Source organism: Procambarus clarkii, chromosome 66 (genome assembly GCF_040958095.1).
Source record: "Procambarus clarkii isolate CNS0578487 chromosome 66, FALCON_Pclarkii_2.0, whole genome shotgun sequence".
In the NCBI taxonomy this organism is placed as follows: domain Eukaryota; kingdom Metazoa; phylum Arthropoda; class Malacostraca; order Decapoda; family Cambaridae; genus Procambarus; species Procambarus clarkii.
The window spans coordinates 18,189,923-18,210,846 of NC_091215.1; the positions used below are offsets into that span (position 1 = coordinate 18,189,923).

A 20,924-nucleotide genomic window follows, 5' to 3' on the forward strand; every position below is an offset into this window, starting at 1 on the left:
CGAGGCAGGGGTGGAGGAGCCAGGTTCGAGGCAGGGGTGGAGGATCCAGGTTCGAGGCAGGGGTGGAGGAGCCAGGTTCGAGGGAGGGGTGGAGGATCCAGGTTCGAGGCAGGGGTGGAGGAGCCAGGTTCGAGGCAGGGGTGTAGGAGCCAGGTTCGAGGGAGGGGTGGAGGAGCCAGGTTCGAGGGAGGGGTGGAGGAGCCAGGTTAGAGACGTAGCCGGTCCTGTGCTCTCACGTGGTGTTTATGTGCACGTGAGCCACCAGACCGGAAGGACTGACACCTGTGTACCGGCAGCCTGTAGTGTGACGCGCACCCCATGGTATCGTGCATGTTGCGTGTCTATTTTGTAGGCCACGTTACTACTCGGCTGTCAGCTGCGGCAGCTGTCGACCACCAGTACAGGGGACTGGTGGCCAACATTTCTAACTTTAGTCTCCAGCTTCCAATTCTCTCGTCCTATTTTCTAGATTTAAGGAGACTGTACTTGTCCGCCTTGTCTATTCCCCCCTCAGTATCTTGTATGTTGTGATCATGTCCTCTACGGTTGTGAGATCTAAGTCAGTTAATCTAGCCTAATAGCTAAATTAGCTCCAACACTAATATTTTCAAATTTCTACACAGACTTTTGTATCTGTGCTACAAGAGTTAGATCCCAAGCCATGCTGCATACTCCAGTACTGTTATCTTGAGATGATTGATGATGATTTCGGGGCTTAGCGTCCCCGCGGCCCGGTCCTCGACCAGGCCTTCCTTTGTTACACACCCCCAGGAAGCAGCCCGTATCAGCTGTAACTCCCAAATTCCTATTTACTGCTAGTTGAACAGGGACATCAGTGAAAGAAACTCATTTGTTTCCGCCTCCACCGGGGATCGAACCCGGAACCTTAGGACTACGAATCTCGAGCGCTGTCCTTTCAGCCGTCAGGCCCCTGTTATGAGTCCGGTTGTATGGACTGCATTATAAGTCATTAGGGTTATTAAATAACACAGTAACGACTGAGAGCGGGTAGTCAGTCTGCCTCTGGTGGGAATGTTGACACTACACTCCTCAATATTTAACGTTACAATTCCTGTAAATTCCTGTAAATGAAGGTGGAGGTCCCTTCTGGCCTCCTCTCTCTCCCTCAGGCTGGACGGTAGAGCGACGGTCTCGCTTCATGCAGGTCGGCGTTCAATCCCCGACCATCCAAGTGGTTGGGCACCATTCCTTCCCCCGTCCAATCCCAAATCCTTATCCTGACCCTCCCAAGTGCTGAATAGTCGTAATGGCTTGGCGCTTTTCCCTGACAATTCCCTCCCTGGGCTCTCCCTACCCCATCCTCAGCACCTGGTGGCTGTCAGTTCTAGCACCTGTCTCCTCCCTCCTGGAGGCTCTCAAGGTCCCGTCTCAGGTTCTCCGAGGATTTCACTTTGCTCGTGAGCTGTGCGTCACGTGCAAGCATTGACATATACCAGTTTGTTAAGAGGCGAGATATCACTAACATTGATTTTATTTGGCACTTTATGTCGGGTATAAACATCATTTTGGTTATGTTATACTGCTTTTCCAGCTATCTTCTGTAACAATATGCCGATGTGGGGTGTGGCAGCATGCCCCGGGATCTCGGGGTCAGGTGTGGGGTGTGGCAGCATGCCCCGGGATCTCGGGGTCAGGTGTGGGGTGTGGCAGCATGCCCCGGGATCTCGGGGTCAGGTGTGGGGTGTGGCAGCATGCCCCGGGATCTCGGGGTCAGGTGTGGCAGCATGCCCCGGGAACACGGGGTCAGGTGTGGGGTGTGGCAGCATGCCCCGGGATCTCGGGGTCAGGTGTGGGGTGTGGCAGCATGCCCCGGGATCTCGGGGTCAGGTGTGGGGTGTGGCAGCATGCCCCGGGATCTCGGGGTCAGGTGTGGGGTGTGGCAGCATGCCCCGGGATCTCGGGGTCAGGTGTGGGGTGTGGCAGCATGCCCCGGGATCTCGGGGTCAGGTGTGGGGTGTGGCAGCATGCCCCGGGATCTCGGGGTCAGGTGTGGGGTGTGGCAGCATGCCCCGGGATCTCGGGGTCAGGTGTGGGGTGTGGCAGAATGCCCCGGGGAACACGGGGTCAGGTGTGGGGTGTGGCAGCATGCCCCGGGATCTCGGGGTCAGGTGTGGGGTGTGGCAGCATGCCCCGGGATCTCGGGGTCAGGTGTGGGGTGTGGCAGCATGCCCCGGGATCTCGGGGTCAGGTGTGGGGTGTGGCAGCATGCCCCGGGATCTCGGGGTCAGGTGTGGGGAGTGGCAGCATGCCCCGGGATCTCGGGGTCAGGTGTGGGAGCATGCCCCGGGATCTCGGGGTCAGGTGTGGGAGCATGCCCCGGGATCTCGGGGTCAGGTGTGGGGTATGGCAGCATGCCCCGGGAACACGGGATCAGGTGTGGGGTATGGCAGCATGCCCCGGGAACACGGGATCAGGTGTGGGGTGTGGCAGCATGCCCCGGGAACACGGGATCAGGTGTGGGGTGTGGCAGCATGCCCCGGGAACACGGGATCAGGTGTGGGGTGTGGCAGCATGCCCCGGGAACACGGGATCAGGTGTGGGGTGTGGCAGCATGCCCCGGGAACACGGGGTGGGGTGTGGGGTGCGGCCACCCCACACCCACCACAACACCTGTCCACCCGACGTCCCCCCCCCCCCCACAACACCTATCCACCCAACGCCCCCCCCCCCACAACACCTATCCACCCGACGCCCCCCCCCCCCAACAACACCTGTCCACTCGGTAACAACCTAACAGCCTTCTGTATACAATGTACTTAACTTAAAAGACTAAACGAGTCATTAAAGATGAATCCTCCGGCCCCGGCGGTACACACAGGTGGTGTGAAGCATCAACAAGGCCAGCTGGAGGCCAGCTGGAGGCTTGAGAGGTCAGCTGGTGTTGATGTAGCGAGGTCGGCCACAACGCTCCAGTTCTCCTATCACTCTTTCCAGATCTTTTTGAACTTTTTTGAAGTGTGAAAATTACTATATTTGTGTTGACGGGTTTAGTAGCTGGCGGCGGCAGTGTGTCACTGCCTCCAGCAGCCAGTCGACACACACCTGAACAGCCAGTCGACACACACCTGAACAGCCAGTCGACACACCCACACGCCTGAACAGCCAGTCGACACACCCACACGCCTGAACAGCCAGTAGACACACACACCTGAACAGCCAGTCGACGCACGCCCACACACCTGAACAGCCAGTCGACACACCCACACGCCTGAACAGCCAGTCGACACACCCACACGCCTGAACAGCCAGTCGACACACCCACACCCCTGAACAGCCAGTCGACGCACGCCCACACACCTGAACAGCCAGTCGACGCACGCCCACACACCTGAACAGCCAGTCGACGCACGCCCACACACCTGAACAGCCAGTCGACGCACACCCACACACCTGAACAGCCAGTCGACACCCACCCACACACCTGAACAGCCAGTCGACACCCACCCACACACCTGAACAGCCAGTCGACACCCACCCACACACCTGAACAGCCAGTCGACACCCACCAACACACCTGAACAGCCAGTCGACACCCACCCACACACCTGAACAGCCAGTCGACACCCACCCACACACCTGAACAGCCAGTCGACACCCACCCACACACCTGAACAGCCAGTCGACACCCACCCACACACCTGAACAGCCAGTCGACACCCACCCACCCACACCTGAACAGCCAGTCGACACCCACCCACACACCTGAACAGCCAGTCGACACCCACCCACACACCTGAACAGCCAGTCGACACACACCCACACACCTGAACAGCCAGTCGACACACACCCACACGCCTGAACAGCCAGTCGACGCACGCCCACACACCTGAACAGCCAGTCGACGCACGCCCACACACCTGAACAGCCAGTCGACGCACGCCCACACACCTGAACAGCCAGTCGACGCACGCCCACACACCTGAACAGCCAGTCGACGCACGCCCACACACCTGAACAGCCAGTCGACGCACGCCCGCACACCTGAACAGCCAGTCGACGCACGCCCACACACCTGAACAGCCAGTCGACGCACGCCCACACACCTGAACAACCAGTCCATACACCCACACATTTGAACAACCAGTCGACACACCTACACCTGAACAACCAGTCGACACACCCACACCTGTTTACCTTTAACCCCTCCCCCCCCACACACCTGTCTACAATCGAGACACCCCCCCCACACACCTGTCTACCGTCGACACACCCACCTTCTCCATTACGTCGTTGAATTCATCACTAAGAGAGTGATGAATGTCTCCGCCACCGTAGACCTTGGGCAGAGTGGCAAATCCCCAGCGAGGTGGAGGAGGGTGCGCAGTGGGCAGGCGGTCGTGCCCCGCAGTGGGCCCGGAGTGCCCAAAGGTATCCGCACTCCTCACAAACACGAGGCCCCATGTAACCCCAGAGGAACCCACACTAGAGGGAGCGACTGGCTGGCTCTACACACTCACACTAGAGGCGCACTAGAGGCGCAGCACCAGCCAGCTTACCTGTACTCCCTTCCTTCCCCGCACTAACAAAACTTTTTTTTTTTTAGTAAGACCGGCCATTCTTTCCTAGTACCTGGCGAGCAAACTGCACATGGCACAAGGCGCACAGTACCTCATAATTGTGTCACTATATTTTTGTCAATTTACAGGATGTAAAAGAGGCAAGTTATCGGGAAATTACTAGAGAGGCGCCACTGGAGGTGGCGAGAGAGAGGAGGGGGACATCGGTATGCGGGAGGAGCTTGGCGTCCACAGCTGGGCCCCGCACGCCCCCTCCTCTCACTCTCCCTGCCCCACCACCGGCACCATCACTCGCCCAGGGCACAACACATCACGGCACTTGTTGCTACTGACGGCCACACTTTAGCCAGCACGAGCCACACAGATGAGGAGTGATGAGTTAACTCCAGCGTCCACTACACGACTGCCTCGCTGACCCACACACCCATTGTGCTCCCTCCCCGCCGCCACATGCACGATAACACCCACACACACTCACCTCAACACACCCACTACACACACCCTCCACTACACCAAACTCACGCATGATAATTTCAGCATTGAAAACACGACAGTGAAAACCCCAAAGCCAAACTGAGTCGACTGGAGCACAGCAAGAATAAGGAGGTTTAGGATGGATCACTTCCCGCATCGACATCACTGAGCCAGCTGCCTGCCGGGACACTTTTTCCTAGTACGAACTACGACATCCTCGTCCATTGCTGGAAATCTAATACTCATATTTCCTATTTAATGCACGTTACCTGCGCTTACGTGTTTAAGCTATTAAGAGCCCTATAACGCGATAAAAACAGCCCATCATACATTAAGGCCGCATTAATTATATATAATTTGACCACATATGAAGGCGCAGCTTGGAGTATAACCAAGAACTCCGCCTCTGAAGATCAAGTATTCCTTAAGGTGTGCATCAAGCGACGTCTCGCTGGGTGTAATGTGATGGAGTGATCGTCCTGCAAAAACAGAGGAGGCGGGGCCAGCGGGTGCAACAACGGCGCGGGTCCCCACCGACACCCGGGAACTTTAAAACTCTTCCTCCCCCCCCTCCCCCCCATCAGCCCCATCACCCCCTTCCTTCACCTAACACAACCCCCTTCCCCCCTAACCCCCACCCGAGAGAAAACAGTTATGTTTCACATTTCTGCAGCCTGACCTACGGGCATAAGGCAGTCATGTGAGGTGTTGCAGGTTGCTGAGGGTGGGAGCGAGGGCGGAACACCGTAGGTGAAGGTGGTGGTGGGAGCCTGCCTGAGGGCGGCGCTGCTGGGGAGAGGAGCAGGTGGTGGTCGTCCCAGGAGGTGGCAGCGTCATTTCATGGTAGTGCAGCAGGGTTCCTTCACCATCAAGGAGGAGCGCTGAGCCTCCCGCCCCGCCTCATGGCTCCTCTTCACTAACTCATCAACGTGCCAACATGGCCGCCAACTATAAACGCTGAATACATTGACATGAATAACTATGCCTCGGGGTAAATATACACTCAGGTTACCTGCTAGATCCAATTAGTGTACTCTGCGCTCCCAAGTACATTGTTCGAAGAAATTAAATAAAGATAAATTACAGAAATCCGTGAAAAGCTAACATACAATGGGACCTGGGCGTGGACGTAACACCTAATCTAACTCCAGAAGCGCACATAAATAGGATAACGACAGCAGCGTACTCTACACTGGCAAAAGTTAGATCATCATTCAGAAACCAAAGTGAGGAGGCATTTAGGGCGCTTTACACTGCCTACATGAGGCCTGTCTAGAGTATGCCGCCCCATCATGTCCCCACCTGAAGAAACATACAAGAAAACTGGAAAAGGTTCAGAAATTTGCGACGATCCGCGTCACAGAGTTACGAGGGATGGAATATGAAGTGCGCCGGAAGGAACTGAATCTTACTATACTAGAAAAAAAGAAGGGAAAGGGGGGATATTGTAAGAACGTATAAAATACTCAGGGGAATTGACAGGTTAGAAATAGATGAAATATTTATACGGAATACTAACAGAACGAGAGGATATGTGTGGAAGTTTTCTTTTAGCGTGAGAGTAGTGGAAAAATTTAATGCACTTAAGAAGCAGGTTGTGATAAGAAACTCTATTCATAATTCTAAAACTAGGTATGATAGGGAAATGGGACAGGAGTCATTGCTGTAAACAACCCATGGTTAGAATGGCGGGATCTAAGATGATCATACCTCTCAGGATCAATTCTATAGTATGACTGCAGAGTTTCTTGTCCGAAACTCTGAAGTTTCGGACAATGGAAAAATTTGTGCTAGCTCGATCCTGCAAGCACAAAAAGGTGAGTACACACACATACACACACACACACACACACACACACACACACACACACACACACACACACACACACACACACACACACACAGACAGATAGAGAGAGGGGGCGAGGGGGGAGGAAGAGAGAGGGGGGGAGATTATTATTTATTTATTTTTTGTACGAGAGAAAGAAAAAGAGAAAAAAAGAAAAAAAGAGGAAGAGAGATAGAGATAAAGAGAGAGAGGAGGGGCCTCACGTCTCAACCCGTCCTCGACTCAAGTCCATTACATCCAGCAGCCGTACAGTGCCTGTAAACATATATCATCAGCATAACAAATGACAGTGTCTTCATTATTAGTTGGAAGATCTTTAATAACTGATGCATAAACTTATTAAAGATCTTCCAACTAATAATGAAGACAGTCATTTGTTATGCTGATGATATATGTTTACAGGCTGCCACCGAGCCTAGAATGCAAGTTCTGCTCGACGCTTTTGCTACTAGAGCTGAGGAATGTGGCCTCCTTATCTCTGTACAGAAAACTCGTGCCCTCATTCCATGTGGTATTCCACCAGCCAATTATCATATAGATGGGCGAGCACTTGAGAACTGCGAGTCTTACAGATACCTTGGTGTCCCCATTAACGACCCTGGGTACCTTTCTTCTCTCAAGAGGAGACTTTGGGAGAGATTAAAGCCCTTGCGGGTCCTTGTTGGTGTCAATCATGGGCTTAACGTGAGACTTGCTAGAATGTTTTATGTATCATTTATACGCTCTGTGATTGACTACAATGCTCTACATCTCACACTGTATACTGACAAAGAGCTGAAATCTCTTGAAACCTTGCAAAATGAAGCTATGCGTCTCATCCTTGGGGCTCCAAAGTCCTCGAGAATAGTTAACATGAGAGCAGAGTTAAAATTACCTACCATAAGTGAGAGAATCTTGTCTATTAGCACAGTTTTCGGCGTGAAGGCATTGAGTAGATCTAGACAACACATGAAGTTTCAAGCTAAACTTTCTAATATGCTGCACTCACCTGAGGTCTATAGAAGAAGAACGAAATCTGATTATGTATATTGGTTCTACAAGGTAGCCAACTCCATCAAAATATTAAATATGTACCCAACTCGACTAATGATTAATCAGCCAATTACTCCATGGGATAACTGGGATCTATCAGTTGATTTTGTAAATGCGCCCAAGAAAGATAGTGTGCACACTACATTGTTAAAACAGTTAACACTGAAAAGCATCACTGAAAGTACTCAGAGTATGGGTAACGATGTTTATCAGTGCTATACCGACGGCTCTGTAGAAGAAGGTGGACGATGTACCGGATGTGCATGTAACATATTTGAACAATCTTCTCTCGTACATACAGCAATGAAGCGCGTCAATGACTGGGCAAGTACAACTCAAACCGAACTTGCAGGCATATACCTTGCCACTGAATTTTTAAAAGACAAAGGCAGTGGACTTATATACTGTAACTCGCAGAGTGCACTCCTGGCATTGAACGCACATAGTAGTGACACCCAGAAAATAGTCAGTGATATTCGAATGAATGTTTTAGCTGCCAAAGAAAACAGATTTGAGATTAAATTCCTATGGATACCATCACATGTTGGCATCTCAAGGCATGACACTGTTGATATGCTTGCTAAGTCAGCTTGCAGAAAACCAGTGGTAGAAATTGATATGGGTGTTTCATTAGCAGTGACAAAGAGAATACTTAAACAAATATCTAATGAAAATCTCACCGACCTAACAAATTCTCAAAGACCTGAAAGTTGCAGCATTAAATATTATGATAGATATCGTGAGGAGACATTCACATATGGGACTAATAGAACAAGAACCCGGCAATGTGATGTTATAGTGGCCAGAATACGCCTGGGATATAGACGTATCTGGCAGCTTTCTCAAAACCCAAATGTCGAGTACACAATGTGTCAACTTTGTGAAAGAGAAAACATGCACTCTCTTGAACATTATATTGTAGAATGTCCCATACTGACTGACTTTCGCCCTCCTGGGCTAAGGTATGCTGAACTCTGTAGTTACTATATGAGTACTGGAACACTTGATGATATATTGGACTTGTATCCAAAATTGACCATGTAATGTATCAATCATACAATGTATGTATGTGATGTAACTATATAACCTGAGCTTGTAAAAGCACCTTCATCACCTTCAGTGATTAAGTGCTTAATTGCACACTAGTTTCTTTATCAGCTACCTCACCCTGTCAGGGTAAATGAGACAAATGTATGTGAATGCATGTATGTGTGTATATATGTATGTGTATGTGTGTGTGTGTATGTATATGTATGGGTATAAAGCATATATGGAAGCTGATCAGAATTACATTTCACCTTTGTGAATGTACATTAATGACACTATGTAAAAGACACATCTAATACTTTATGTAGGGCGTACGTAAATCTGTGTATCTTTGTATTTACGTATGTAGGTTAGCTTAGCATTTTAAAAGCACCGAATCACCTTCTGTGGTTGAGTGTTCAATAAACCCTTGAACTATATGTTTAACACTTCTCTAACCCTGTCCATGGAGGACAGAAGAAAATGTATATATGCTGGTTAGCATTGTAAATGTGTGGCCACGTCTGTGGTAGAAATAAAAAAAAAAAAAAAAAAAAAAAAAAAAAAAAGTGCCTGGGGGTACAGTGCCTGGGGGTACAGTTTCTGGGGGTACAGTGCCTGGGGGAGTAGATGAGCCCCCCGCCCCAGGTCTCTACTTGGGTCATCAGCTGAAGGTTAGGTAAACATTGTGTACAACTGCACTTCATATTGGGAGAGCAGTGTCGGGGGGGGGGGGCCACACCATGGACTGAGCAGTGTCGGGGGGGCCACACCATGGACTGAGCAGTGTCGGGGGGGGGGGACACACCATGGACTGAGCAGTGTCGGGGGGCCACACCATGGACTGAGCAGTGTCGGGGGGGACACAACATGGACTGAGCAGTGTCGGGGGGGACACACCATGGACTGAGCAGTGTCGGGGGGCCACACCATGGACTGAGCAGTGTCGGGGGGGAAACAACATGGACTGAGCAGTGTCGGGGGGGACACACCATGGACTGAGCAGTGTCGGGGGGGACACACCATGGACTGAGCAGTGTCGGGGGGGACACACCATGGACTGAGCAGTGTCGGGGGGGACACACCATGGACTGAGCAGTGTCGGGGGGGCCACACCATGGACTGAGCAGTGTCGGGGGGCCACACCATGGACTGAGCAGTGTCGGGGGGGCCACACCATGGACTGAGCAGTGTCGGGGGGGCCACACCATGGACTGAGCAGTGTCGGGGGGGCCACACCATGGACTGAGCAGTGTCGGGGGGCCACACCATGGACTGAGCAGTGTCGGGGGGGGCCACACCATGGACTGAGCAGTGTCGGGGGGGGCCACACCATGGACTGAGCAGTGTCGGGGGGGCCACACCATGGACTGAGCAGTGTCGGGGGGGCCACACCATGGACTGAGCAGTGTCGGGGGGCCACACCATGGACTGAGCAGTGTCGGGGGGGCCACACCATGGACTGAGCAGTGTCGGGGGGGCCACACCATGGACTGAGCAGTGTCGGGGGGGCCACACCATGGACTGAGCAGTGTCGGGGGGGCCACACCATGGACTGAGCAGTGTCGGGGGGGCCACACCATGGACTGAGCAGTGTCGGGGGGGGGGACACACCATGGACTGAGCAGTGTCGGGCGGGGGAAACACCATGGACTGAGCAGTGTCGGGCGGGGGAAACACCATGGACTGAGCAGTGTCGGGGGGGGGGACACACCATGGTCTGGGCAGTGTCGGGGGGGGGGGGGCACACCATGGACTGGGCAGTGTCGGGGGGGGGGGGACACACCATGGACTGGGCAGTGTCGGGGGGGGGCACACCATGGACTGGGCAGTGTCGGGGGGGGGGACACACCATGGACTGGGCAGTGTCGGGGGGGGGGGACACACCATGGACTGGGCAGTGTCGGGGGGGGGGGACACACCATGGACTGGGCAGTGTCGGGGGGGGGGGACACACCATGGACTGGGCAGTGTCGGGGGGGGGACACACCATGGACTGGGCAGTGTCGGGGGGGGACACACCATGGACTGGGCAGTGTCGGGGGGGGACACACCATGGACTGGGCAGTGTCGGGGGGGGGACACACCATGGACTGGGCAGTGTCGGGGGGGGACACACCTTGGACTGGGCAGTGTCGGGGGGGGGACACACCATGGACTGGGCAGTGTCGGGGGGGGGACACACCATGGACTGGGCAGTGTCGGGGGGGGGGGACACACCATGGACTGGGCAGTGTCGGGGGGGGGACACACCATGGACTGGGCAGTGTCGGGGGGGGGACACACCATGGACTGGGCAGTGTCGGGGGGGGACACACCATGGACTGGGCAGTGTCGGGGGGGGACACACCATGGACTGGGCAGTGTCGGGGGGGGACACACCATGGACTGGGCAGTGTCGGGGGGGACACACCATGGACTGGGCAGTGTCGGGGGGGGGGACACACCATGGACTGGGCAGTGTCGGGGGGGGGGACACACCATGGACTGGGCAGTGTCGGGGGGGGACACACCATGGACTGGGCAGTGTCGGGGGGGGGGGGACACACCATGGACTGGGCAGTGTCGGGGGGGGGACACACCATGGACTGAGCAGTGTCGGGGGGGGGACACACCATGGACTGGGCAGTGTCGGGGGGGGGGACACACCATGGACTGGGCAGTGTCGGGGGGGGACACACCATGGACTGGGCAGTGTCGGGGGGGGACACACCATGGACTGGGCAGTGTCGGGGGGAGGGGACACACCATGGACTGGGCAGTGTCGGGGGGGGAGGGGACACACCATGGACTGGGCAGTGTCGGGGGGGGACACACCATGGACTGGGCAGTGTCGGGGGGGGAGGGGACACACCATGGACTGGGCAGTGTCGGGGGGGGGGTAGGGGACACACCATGGACTGGGCAGTGTCGGGGAGGGGGAGGGGACACACCATGGACTGGGCAGTGTCGGGGGGGGGGAGGGGACACACCATGGACAGACCAGTGTCGGGGGACACACCATGGACTGGGCAGTGTCGGGGGGAGGGGACACACCATGGACTGAGCAGTGTCGGGGTACACACCATGGACTGAGCAGTGTCGGGGGACACACCATGGACTGAGCAGTGTCGGGGGGAAGGGACACACCATGGACAGACCAGTGTCGGGGGACACACCATGGACTGAGCAGTGTCGGGGGACACACCATGGACTGAGCAGTGTCGGGGGGAGGGGACACACCATGGACAGACCAGTGTCGGGGGACACACCATGGACTGAGCAGTGTCGGGGTACACACCATGGACTGAGCAGTGTCGGGGGACACACCATGGACTGAGCAGTGTCGGGGGACACACCAAGGACTGAGCAGTGTCGGGGTACACACCATGGACTGAGCAGTGTCGGGGTACACACCATGGACTGAGCAGTGTCGGGGTACACACCATGGACTGAGCAGTGTCGGGGGGGGCCACACCATGGACTGAGCAGTGTCGGGGGGGCCACACCATGGACTGAGCAGTGTCGGGGGGGCCACACCATGGACTGAGCAGTGTCGGGGGGGCCACACCATGGACTGAGCAGTGTCGGGGGGGCCACACCATGGACTGAGCAGTGTCGGGGGGGCCACACCATGGACTGAGCAGTGTCGGGGGGGCCACACCATGGACTGAGCAGTGTCGGGGGGGCCACACCATGGACTGAGCAGTGTCGGGGGGGCCACACCATGGACTGAGCAGTGTCGGGGGGGGGGACACACCATGGACTGAGCAGTGTCGGGCGGGGGAAACACCATGGACTGAGCAGTGTCGGGCGGGGGAAACACCATGGACTGAGCAGTGTCGGGGGGGGGACACACCATGGTCTGGGCAGTGTCGGGGGGGGGGGGCACACCATGGACTGGGCAGTGTCGGGGGGGGGACACACCATGGACTGGGCAGTGTCGGGGGGGGGCACACCATGGACTGGGCAGTGTCGGGGGGGGGGACACACCATGGACTGGGCAGTGTCGGGGGGGGGGGACACACCATGGACTGGGCAGTGTCGGGGGGGGGGACACACCATGGACTGGGCAGTGTCGGGGGGGGGGACACACCATGGACTGGGCAGTGTCGGGGGGGGGGACACACCATGGACTGGGCAGTGTCGGGGGGGGACACACCATGGACTGGGCAGTGTCGGGGGGGGACACACCATGGACTGGGCAGTGTCGGGGGGGGGACACACCATGGACTGGGCAGTGTCGGGGGGGGACACACCTTGGACTGGGCAGTGTCGGGGGGGGGACACACCATGGACTGGGCAGTGTCGGGGGGGGGACACACCATGGACTGGGCAGTGTCGGGGGGGGGGGACACACCATGGACTGGGCAGTGTCGGGGGGGGGACACACCATGGACTGGGCAGTGTCGGGGGGGGGACACACCATGGACTGGGCAGTGTCGGGGGGGGACACACCATGGACTGGGCAGTGTCGGGGGGGGACACACCATGGACTGGGCAGTGTCGGGGGGGGACACACCATGGACTGGGCAGTGTCGGGGGGGACACACCATGGACTGGGCAGTGTCGGGGGGGGGGACACACCATGGACTGGGCAGTGTCGGGGGGGGGGACACACCATGGACTGGGCAGTGTCGGGGGGGGACACACCATGGACTGGGCAGTGTCGGGGGGGGGGACACACCATGGACTGGGCAGTGTCGGGGGGGGGACACACCATGGACTGAGCAGTGTCGGGGGGGGACACACCATGGACTGGGCAGTGTCGGGGGGGGACACACCATGGACTGGGCAGTGTCGGGGGGGGACACACCATGGACTGGGCAGTGTCGGGGGGGGACACACCATGGACTGGGCAGTGTCGGGGGGAGGGGACACACCATGGACTGGGCAGTGTCGGGGGGGGAGGGGACACACCATGGACTGGGCAGTGTCGGGGGGGGACACACCATGGACTGGGCAGTGTCGGGGGGGGAGGGGACACACCATGGACTGGGCAGTGTCGGGGGGGGGGGTAGGGGACACACCATGGACTGGGCAGTGTCGGGGAGGGGGAGGGGACACACCATGGACTGGGCAGTGTCGGGGGGGGGGGGGGGGGGGGGAGGGGACACACCATGGACAGACCAGTGTCGGGGGACACACCATGGACTGGGCAGTGTCGGGGGGAGGGGACACACCATGGACTGAGCAGTGTCGGGGTACACACCATGGACTGAGCAGTGTCGGGGGACACACCATGGACTGAGCAGTGTCGGGGGGAAGGGACACACCATGGACAGACCAGTGTCGGGGGACACACCATGGACTGAGCAGTGTCGGGGGACACACCATGGACTGAGCAGTGTCGGGGGGAGGGGACACACCATGGACAGACCAGTGTCGGGGGACACACCATGGACTGAGCAGTGTCGGGGTACACACCATGGACTGAGCAGTGTCGGGGGACACACCATGGACTGAGCAGTGTCGGGGGACACACCAAGGACTGAGCAGTGTCGGGGTACACACCATGGACTGAGCAGTGTCGGGGTACACACCATGGACTGAGCAGTGTCGGGGTACACACCATGGACTGAGCAGTGTCGGGGGACACACCATGGACTGAGCAGTGTCGGGGGACACACCATGGACTGAGCAGTGTCGGGGGACACACCATGGACTGAGCAGTGTCGGGGGACACACCATGGACTGAGCAGTGTCGGGGGACACACCATGGACAGACCAGTGTCGGGGGACACACCATGGACTGAGCAGTGTCGGGGTACACACCATGGACTGAGCAGTGTCGGGGGACACACCATGGACTGAGCAGTGTCGGGGGGAAGGGACACACCATGGACAGACCAGTGTCGGGGGACACACCATGGACTGAGCAGTGTCGGGGGACACACCATGGACTGAGCAGTGTCGGGGGGAGGGGACACACCATGGACAGACCAGTGTCGGGGGACACACCATGGACTGAGCAGTGTCGGGGAGGCCAGAGGACAATGTCGGTAGAACAATGGTAGAGCTCATGTTAGCAAGTGGGTGACAGGTTATGGAATTATTGCTGTGTAGCACTTGGAGGCGATACGAGGACAACAGCGGGGCAACATACATACATACATACACATACATATATATATTATATATATATATGTATCCCCCCAAAGCAGAGAAAGGGGGGGGGGGGCATAGCGGTGAGGGAGGGACCACACTCAGGTCGTGGGCCGTGACTCACAAAGCCTCCACTCACGCCCCAGTCTGCCCTCCCCCTGCCTCCCTCTTACTCATCACAAAAGTACTCATGTGAGTGACCACCTTCCTGTTGAGCCTTCTCCACACCGCGCCACCTGTGGCGGCACTCACCACACAGGCATGTTAAGATGGGGGAGGGGTGGAGGGGGAGAGGCGTATTGATATCAGTTTTATTTTCAGGGGTTTGGACATCACACTTAAGTCAGTTGTCCGGATCTTCCACTTTCATGCAGTTTATTGGAGTGCTAAACATGTCCCAGACGGTTTTCTTACCACTTCACTAATTTCTTTGTCATCCTCTGTGTATGAATCTTCATATGTAAGTATAGGTCCAATACTGAGAGGTTTTTGATGTTGGTTTAGCATATGTGAAGAAGTATTTTGGATTTTTCTTTATCTCGTGTATGGCTCTCTCTTCTAATTGTATTTCTTAAATCTCCTATGACTGGTTCAGTCTCTGTTCTTTTTTCTTCAATCTCACTGTTTAAATTAGTCCTCCTTTGTAGGGATAGTCGTGTCTGCTTAACATTTCCACAATTTTTGTTTCTGCTTCTGTAGTGCCGTCTGCGTTCTCTTTCTAAACAGACTTTATATATATACTTGGGCAGTCTTCGCGGCAAGGTTCTATCTCTTGCTTGGGATTACTTACAACAGTTTCTAACATTCAAACATTCAACAGAACTTGATTTGTAGAGTTACGGAGCTGCGAGCATACAAGGTCTTCCCTAATATACAGACCCTCTCCTCCATGTGACCTATTTACCCTATCACACCTGAATACATTATATTCTGGTATCCAGATCTCTCTCTCCATGAATTCCACTGCTGTATTCTCTGGAGCGCAGGCGGGAGAGATACATAATAATTTACACATGGAAAATAGTAGAGGGGCTGGTCCCAAACCTGCACACAGAAATAACATCACATAAGACCAGAAGACATGGCAGGATGTGCAGAATACCCCCGTTGAAGAGCAGAGGTGCAACAGGTACTCTGAGAAAGAACTATCAACATCAGAGGCCCGAGACTGTTCAACACGCTTCCACTACACATAAGGGGCATAACTGGCCGACCCCTCACAGTGTTCAAGAGAGAACTGGATAAGCACTACCTAAGAACAGCTGATCAACCAGGCTGTGATTCACACACCCTCCCGGCCGTCTCTGCGCCACACACTGTACTACACAATATATTTAACAACTAACATTTACAATGTGTCTGGGAGGACCCACATGCAGGCGCCTTTCACTTGTGACGAGGACTCTATGGTATCTCTTGGTATATCTGGCCTCGGCCACACCCCGCTACACCCACTCCGCCCACCTTGGTATATCTGGCCTCGGCCACACCCCGCTACACCCACTCCGCCCACCTTGGTATATCTGGCCTCGGCCACACCTTGGTACACCCACTCCGCCCACCTTGGTATATCTGGCCTCGGCCACACCCCGCTACACCCACTCCGCCCACCTTGGTATATCTGGCCTCGGCCACACCCCGCTACACCCACTCCGCCCACCTTGGTATATCTGGCCTCGGCCACACCCCGCTACACCCACTCCGCCCACCTTGGTATATCTGGCCTCGGCCACACCCCGCTACACCCACTCCGCCCACCTTGGTATATCTGGCCTCGGCCACACCCCGCTACACCCACTCCGCCCACCTTGGTATATCTGGCCTCGGCCACACCCCGCTACACCCACTCCGCCCACCTTGGTATATCTGGCCTCGGCCACACCCCGCTACACCCACTCCGCCCACCTTGGTATATCTGGCCTCGGCCACACCCCGCTACACCCACTCCGCCCACCTTGGTATATCTGGCCTCGGCCACACCCCGCTACACCCACTCCGCCCACCTTGGTATATCTGGCCTCGGCCACACCCCGCTACACCCACTCCGCCCACCTTGGTATATCTGGCCTCGGCCACACCCTGGTACACCCACTCCGCCCACCTTGGTATATCTGGCCTCGGCCACACCCCGCTACACCCACTCCGCCCACCTTGGTATATCTGGCCTCGGCCACACCCCGCTACACCCACTCCGCCCACCTTGGTATATCTGGCCTCGGCCACACCCTGGTACACCCACTCCGCCCACCTTGGTATATCTGGCCTCGGCCACACCCCGGTACACCCACTCCGCCCACCTTGGTATATCTGGCCTCGGCCAAACCCTGGTACACCCACTCCGCCCACCTTGGTATATCTGGCCTCGGCCACACCCCGCTACACCCACTCCGCCCACCTTGGTATATCTGGCCTCGGCCACACCCTGGTACACCCACTCCGCCCACCTTGTACATCAGTTAGTGAACATAAACACCTTTAGTGTTTTTCAGCGTGGCGGGGAACGTTTCAGCTGACTGTTGGAGCCGTCAACTGCGAGACTGGAGCACCACTCACAGCCAGACACGGGAGGACACCCCCCCCCCCCCCACACACACACACCCACACACACACACAGAACCCTGTATACCACTTATGTAAGACCAATCCTGGAGTATGCAGCTCCAGCCTTGAGTCCATACCTAGTTAAACACAAGACAAAGTTAGAGAAGATTCAGCGGTATGCCACCAGGCTCGTCCCGGAACTGAGAGGAATGAGCTTCGAGGAAAGGCTAAAGGAGCTGAACCTCACGTCCCTGGAAAACAGAAGAGTAAGGGGAGACATGATAACCACCTACAAAATTCTCAGGGGAATTGACAGGGTGGACAAATACAAACTCTTCAGCACGGGTGGGACACGAACAAGGGGACACAGGTGGAAACTTAGTACCCAGATGAGCCACAGAGACGTTAGAAAGAATTTTTTCAGTGTCAGAGTAGTTAATAAATGGAATGCACTAGGAAGTGATGTGGTGGAGGCTGACTCCATACACAGTTTCAAATGTAGATATGATAGAGCCCAGTAGGCTCAGGAATCTGTACGCCAGTTGATTGACAGTTGAGAGGCGGGACCAAAGAGCCAAAGCTCAACCCCCGCAAGCACAATTAGGTGAGTACAATTAGGTGAGTCCCCACACACACACACACACACCTGGTATGGGCTATACACCTTCGGTGCTGACTTCCTTCCCCCCCCTTTTAATGTCGGCCCTTCCCTGTAACCCCCCCCCCATTACCCCCACCCGTCAACCCAACACCTGTATGGCTTCAATAACCCCCCCCCCCACGCTCATCACCATGCCCTACCTGCCGCCACGGTGCCACATTTCCACCCGAGGAGTCGTACACGGTGCCACATCCCCCCTGGACACCCCACATCCTGGCGAGGACAGGAGAGGGGGGTGGCCGAGGACAGGAGAGGGGGGTGGCCGAGGACAGGAGAGGGGCGGGGGCCGAGGACAGGAGAGGGGCGGGGGGCGAGGACAGGAGAGGGGCGGGGGCGAGGACAGGAGAGGGGCGGGGGCGAGGAGAGGAGAGGGGCGGGGGCGAGGACAGGAGAGGGGCGGGGGCGAGGACAGGAGAGGGGCGGGGGCGAGGACAGGAGAGGGGCGGGGGCGAGGACAGGAGAGGGGCGGGGGCGAGGACAGGAGAGGGGCGGGGGCGAGGACAGGAGAGGGGCGGGGGCGAGGACAGGAGAGGGGCGGGGGCGAGGACAGGAGAGGGGCGGGGGCGAGGACAGGAGAGGGGCGGGGGCGAGGACAGGAGAGGGGCGGGGGCGAGGACAGGAGAGGGGCGGGGGCGAGGACAGGAGAGGGGCGGGGGCGAGGACAGGAGAGGGGCGGGGGCGAGGACAGGAGAGGGGCGGGGGCGAGGACAGGAGAGGGGCGGGGGCGAGGACAGGAGAGGGGCGGGGGCGAGGACAGGAGAGGGGCGGGGCGAGGACAGGAGAGGGGCGGGGCGAGGACAGGAGAGGGGCGGGGGCGAGGACAGGAGAGGGGCGGGGCGAGGACAGGAGAGGGGGGGGCCGAGGACAGGAGAGGGGCGGGGCGAGGACAGGAGAGGGGGGGCCGAGGACAGGAGAGGGGCGGGGCGAGGACAGGAGAGGGGCGGGGCGAGGACAGGAGAGGGGCGGGGCGAGGACAGGAGAGGGGCGGGGCGAGGACAGGAGAGGGGCGGGGCGAGGACAGGAGAGGGGCGGGGCGAGGACAGGAGAGGGGCGGGGCGAGGACAGGAGAGGGGCGGGGCGAGGACAGGAGAGGGGCGGGGCCCAGGAGCCTCACCACCAGGGCTCGGGGGCGGCACAGTAAACTAATCCTCCTCAGTTCTCAAGGCAGATAATATTAAAGCTTTATTTGAATGGGACTGGTTACACGAGACTAGTGTAGGGACCAGGAGCTCGAGCTCAACCCGTCACCAGCAATAAGACACGTGGCACTCCGGCACTTGAGGAGTGAGTGAGTGACAGTTCCAAGATAGCGCGATACAACGAGCTATTATAGTGTGCAGGGAGGGGGATCGAACCCCTGACTCCTAGAATAGCTGGTGACATCAGCCGAAGGCCAGCGAGGTCCACCAGGCGAGCAGGAGGAAGGAGGAGGAGGAGGAGGAGAAGAATGAGGAGGAAGTGGCTGGCATGGAAGACTAACATAGGAGGATGTAGACAGAGATATTGTAAAGTTTTTTGAAAATTAATATGAACTAACGAAAATTGAACAGCAGAGGAAGGAAGAATCTTTGTGGATTCTCACTGAACACTTTTAATCTTTTCTTCTCCTACCACCCCTATTCTTTTTTATTAATTTTGTTGTATTTTATTTTATTGCATTGCTACAGTTTACAGAGCGCACACACACACAACAATATAACACTCTGACAATCAGTGTTCGAAGACCTCGTTTCGTTAAGAACACGAAACAATGGGTATAAATTGGATAAGTTTAGATTTAGGAAAGACTTTGGTAAATACTGGTTCAGTAACAGGGTTGTTGATTTGTGGAACCAATTGCCGCGTAACATTGTGGAGGTGGGGTCCCTCGATTGTTTCAAGCGCGGGTTGGACAAGTATATGAGTGGGATTGGGTGGTTATAAATAGGAGCTGCCTCGTGTGGGCCAACAGGCCTTCTGCAGTTGCCTTTGTTCTTATGTTCTTATGTTCAGCTCTTCGGGGGTCGGGAGCGTACCCAGGATACGGCGCGCATTTCCCCTCTGAACTGCAACACTGAGGCGCTGGAACAGGAAGCTGGCCGCTCTTGAGTCTTGAGTTGTCCCTATGAGGTCCTCACCCACTTCCTTTAAGAACTTGAGTGCACATTTACCCCAGGCGCCCAGAGTCTCACAGCCTCTCGGCACGAACCTGTAACAACGTTCTAGGTCCCTGTACTTGTTAGTTTTCTGGGTCTCCCCAGAAAACATGATGACATGATTGAGGTGAGGGGGCCTGACAGCTGAGTGGACAGCGCTTCGCATTCGTAGTCCTAAGGTTCCGGGTTCGATCCCCGGTGGAGGCGGAAACAAATGGGTAGTTTCTTTCACTCTGATGCCCCTGTTACCTAGCAGTAAATAGGTACCTGGGAGTTAGACAGCTGCTACGGGCTGCTTCCCGGGGGTGTGTAACACAAAGAAGGCCTGGTCGAGGACCGGGCCGCGGGGACGCTGAGCCCCGAAATTATCTCAAGATAGGTGTACAAGTGGTTAATTGGGCATAACAAGGCATATATTAATAAGCTATTAAATATATAAAAAAACAGAGAACATGAAAATGTGTATAAATGTTGAATAAGTTTAAATTTTGGAAAGACCTGGGTAAATACTGGTTTGGAAACAGGGTTGCTTGTGGAACAGATTATCAGGTAACGTAGTAGACATGGGATCACTTGATTGTCTC

General features: G+C 56.2%; 1 protein-coding gene across 8 annotated transcripts in view; it reads right to left on the reverse strand.

Annotated features, from left to right (window-relative positions):
• numb (NUMB endocytic adaptor protein) overlaps positions 1 to 20,924 on the reverse strand; it is a 586,620-nt gene that overhangs the window by 284,537 nt on the left and 281,159 nt on the right. For 5 of the 8 annotated variants that reach the window (XM_069309831.1, XM_045760084.2, XM_045760087.2 and 2 more), the window contains exon 1: positions 4,872 to 4,958. The exons of 2 other annotated variants lie outside the window; for them this stretch is intronic. The gene's annotated coding sequence lies outside the window, so the exon portion shown is untranslated. Of the gene's footprint in view, positions 1 to 4,871; positions 4,959 to 20,924 lie in introns of those variants that run through there. One more of the 8 variants, XM_069309830.1, reaches the window with a different exon arrangement.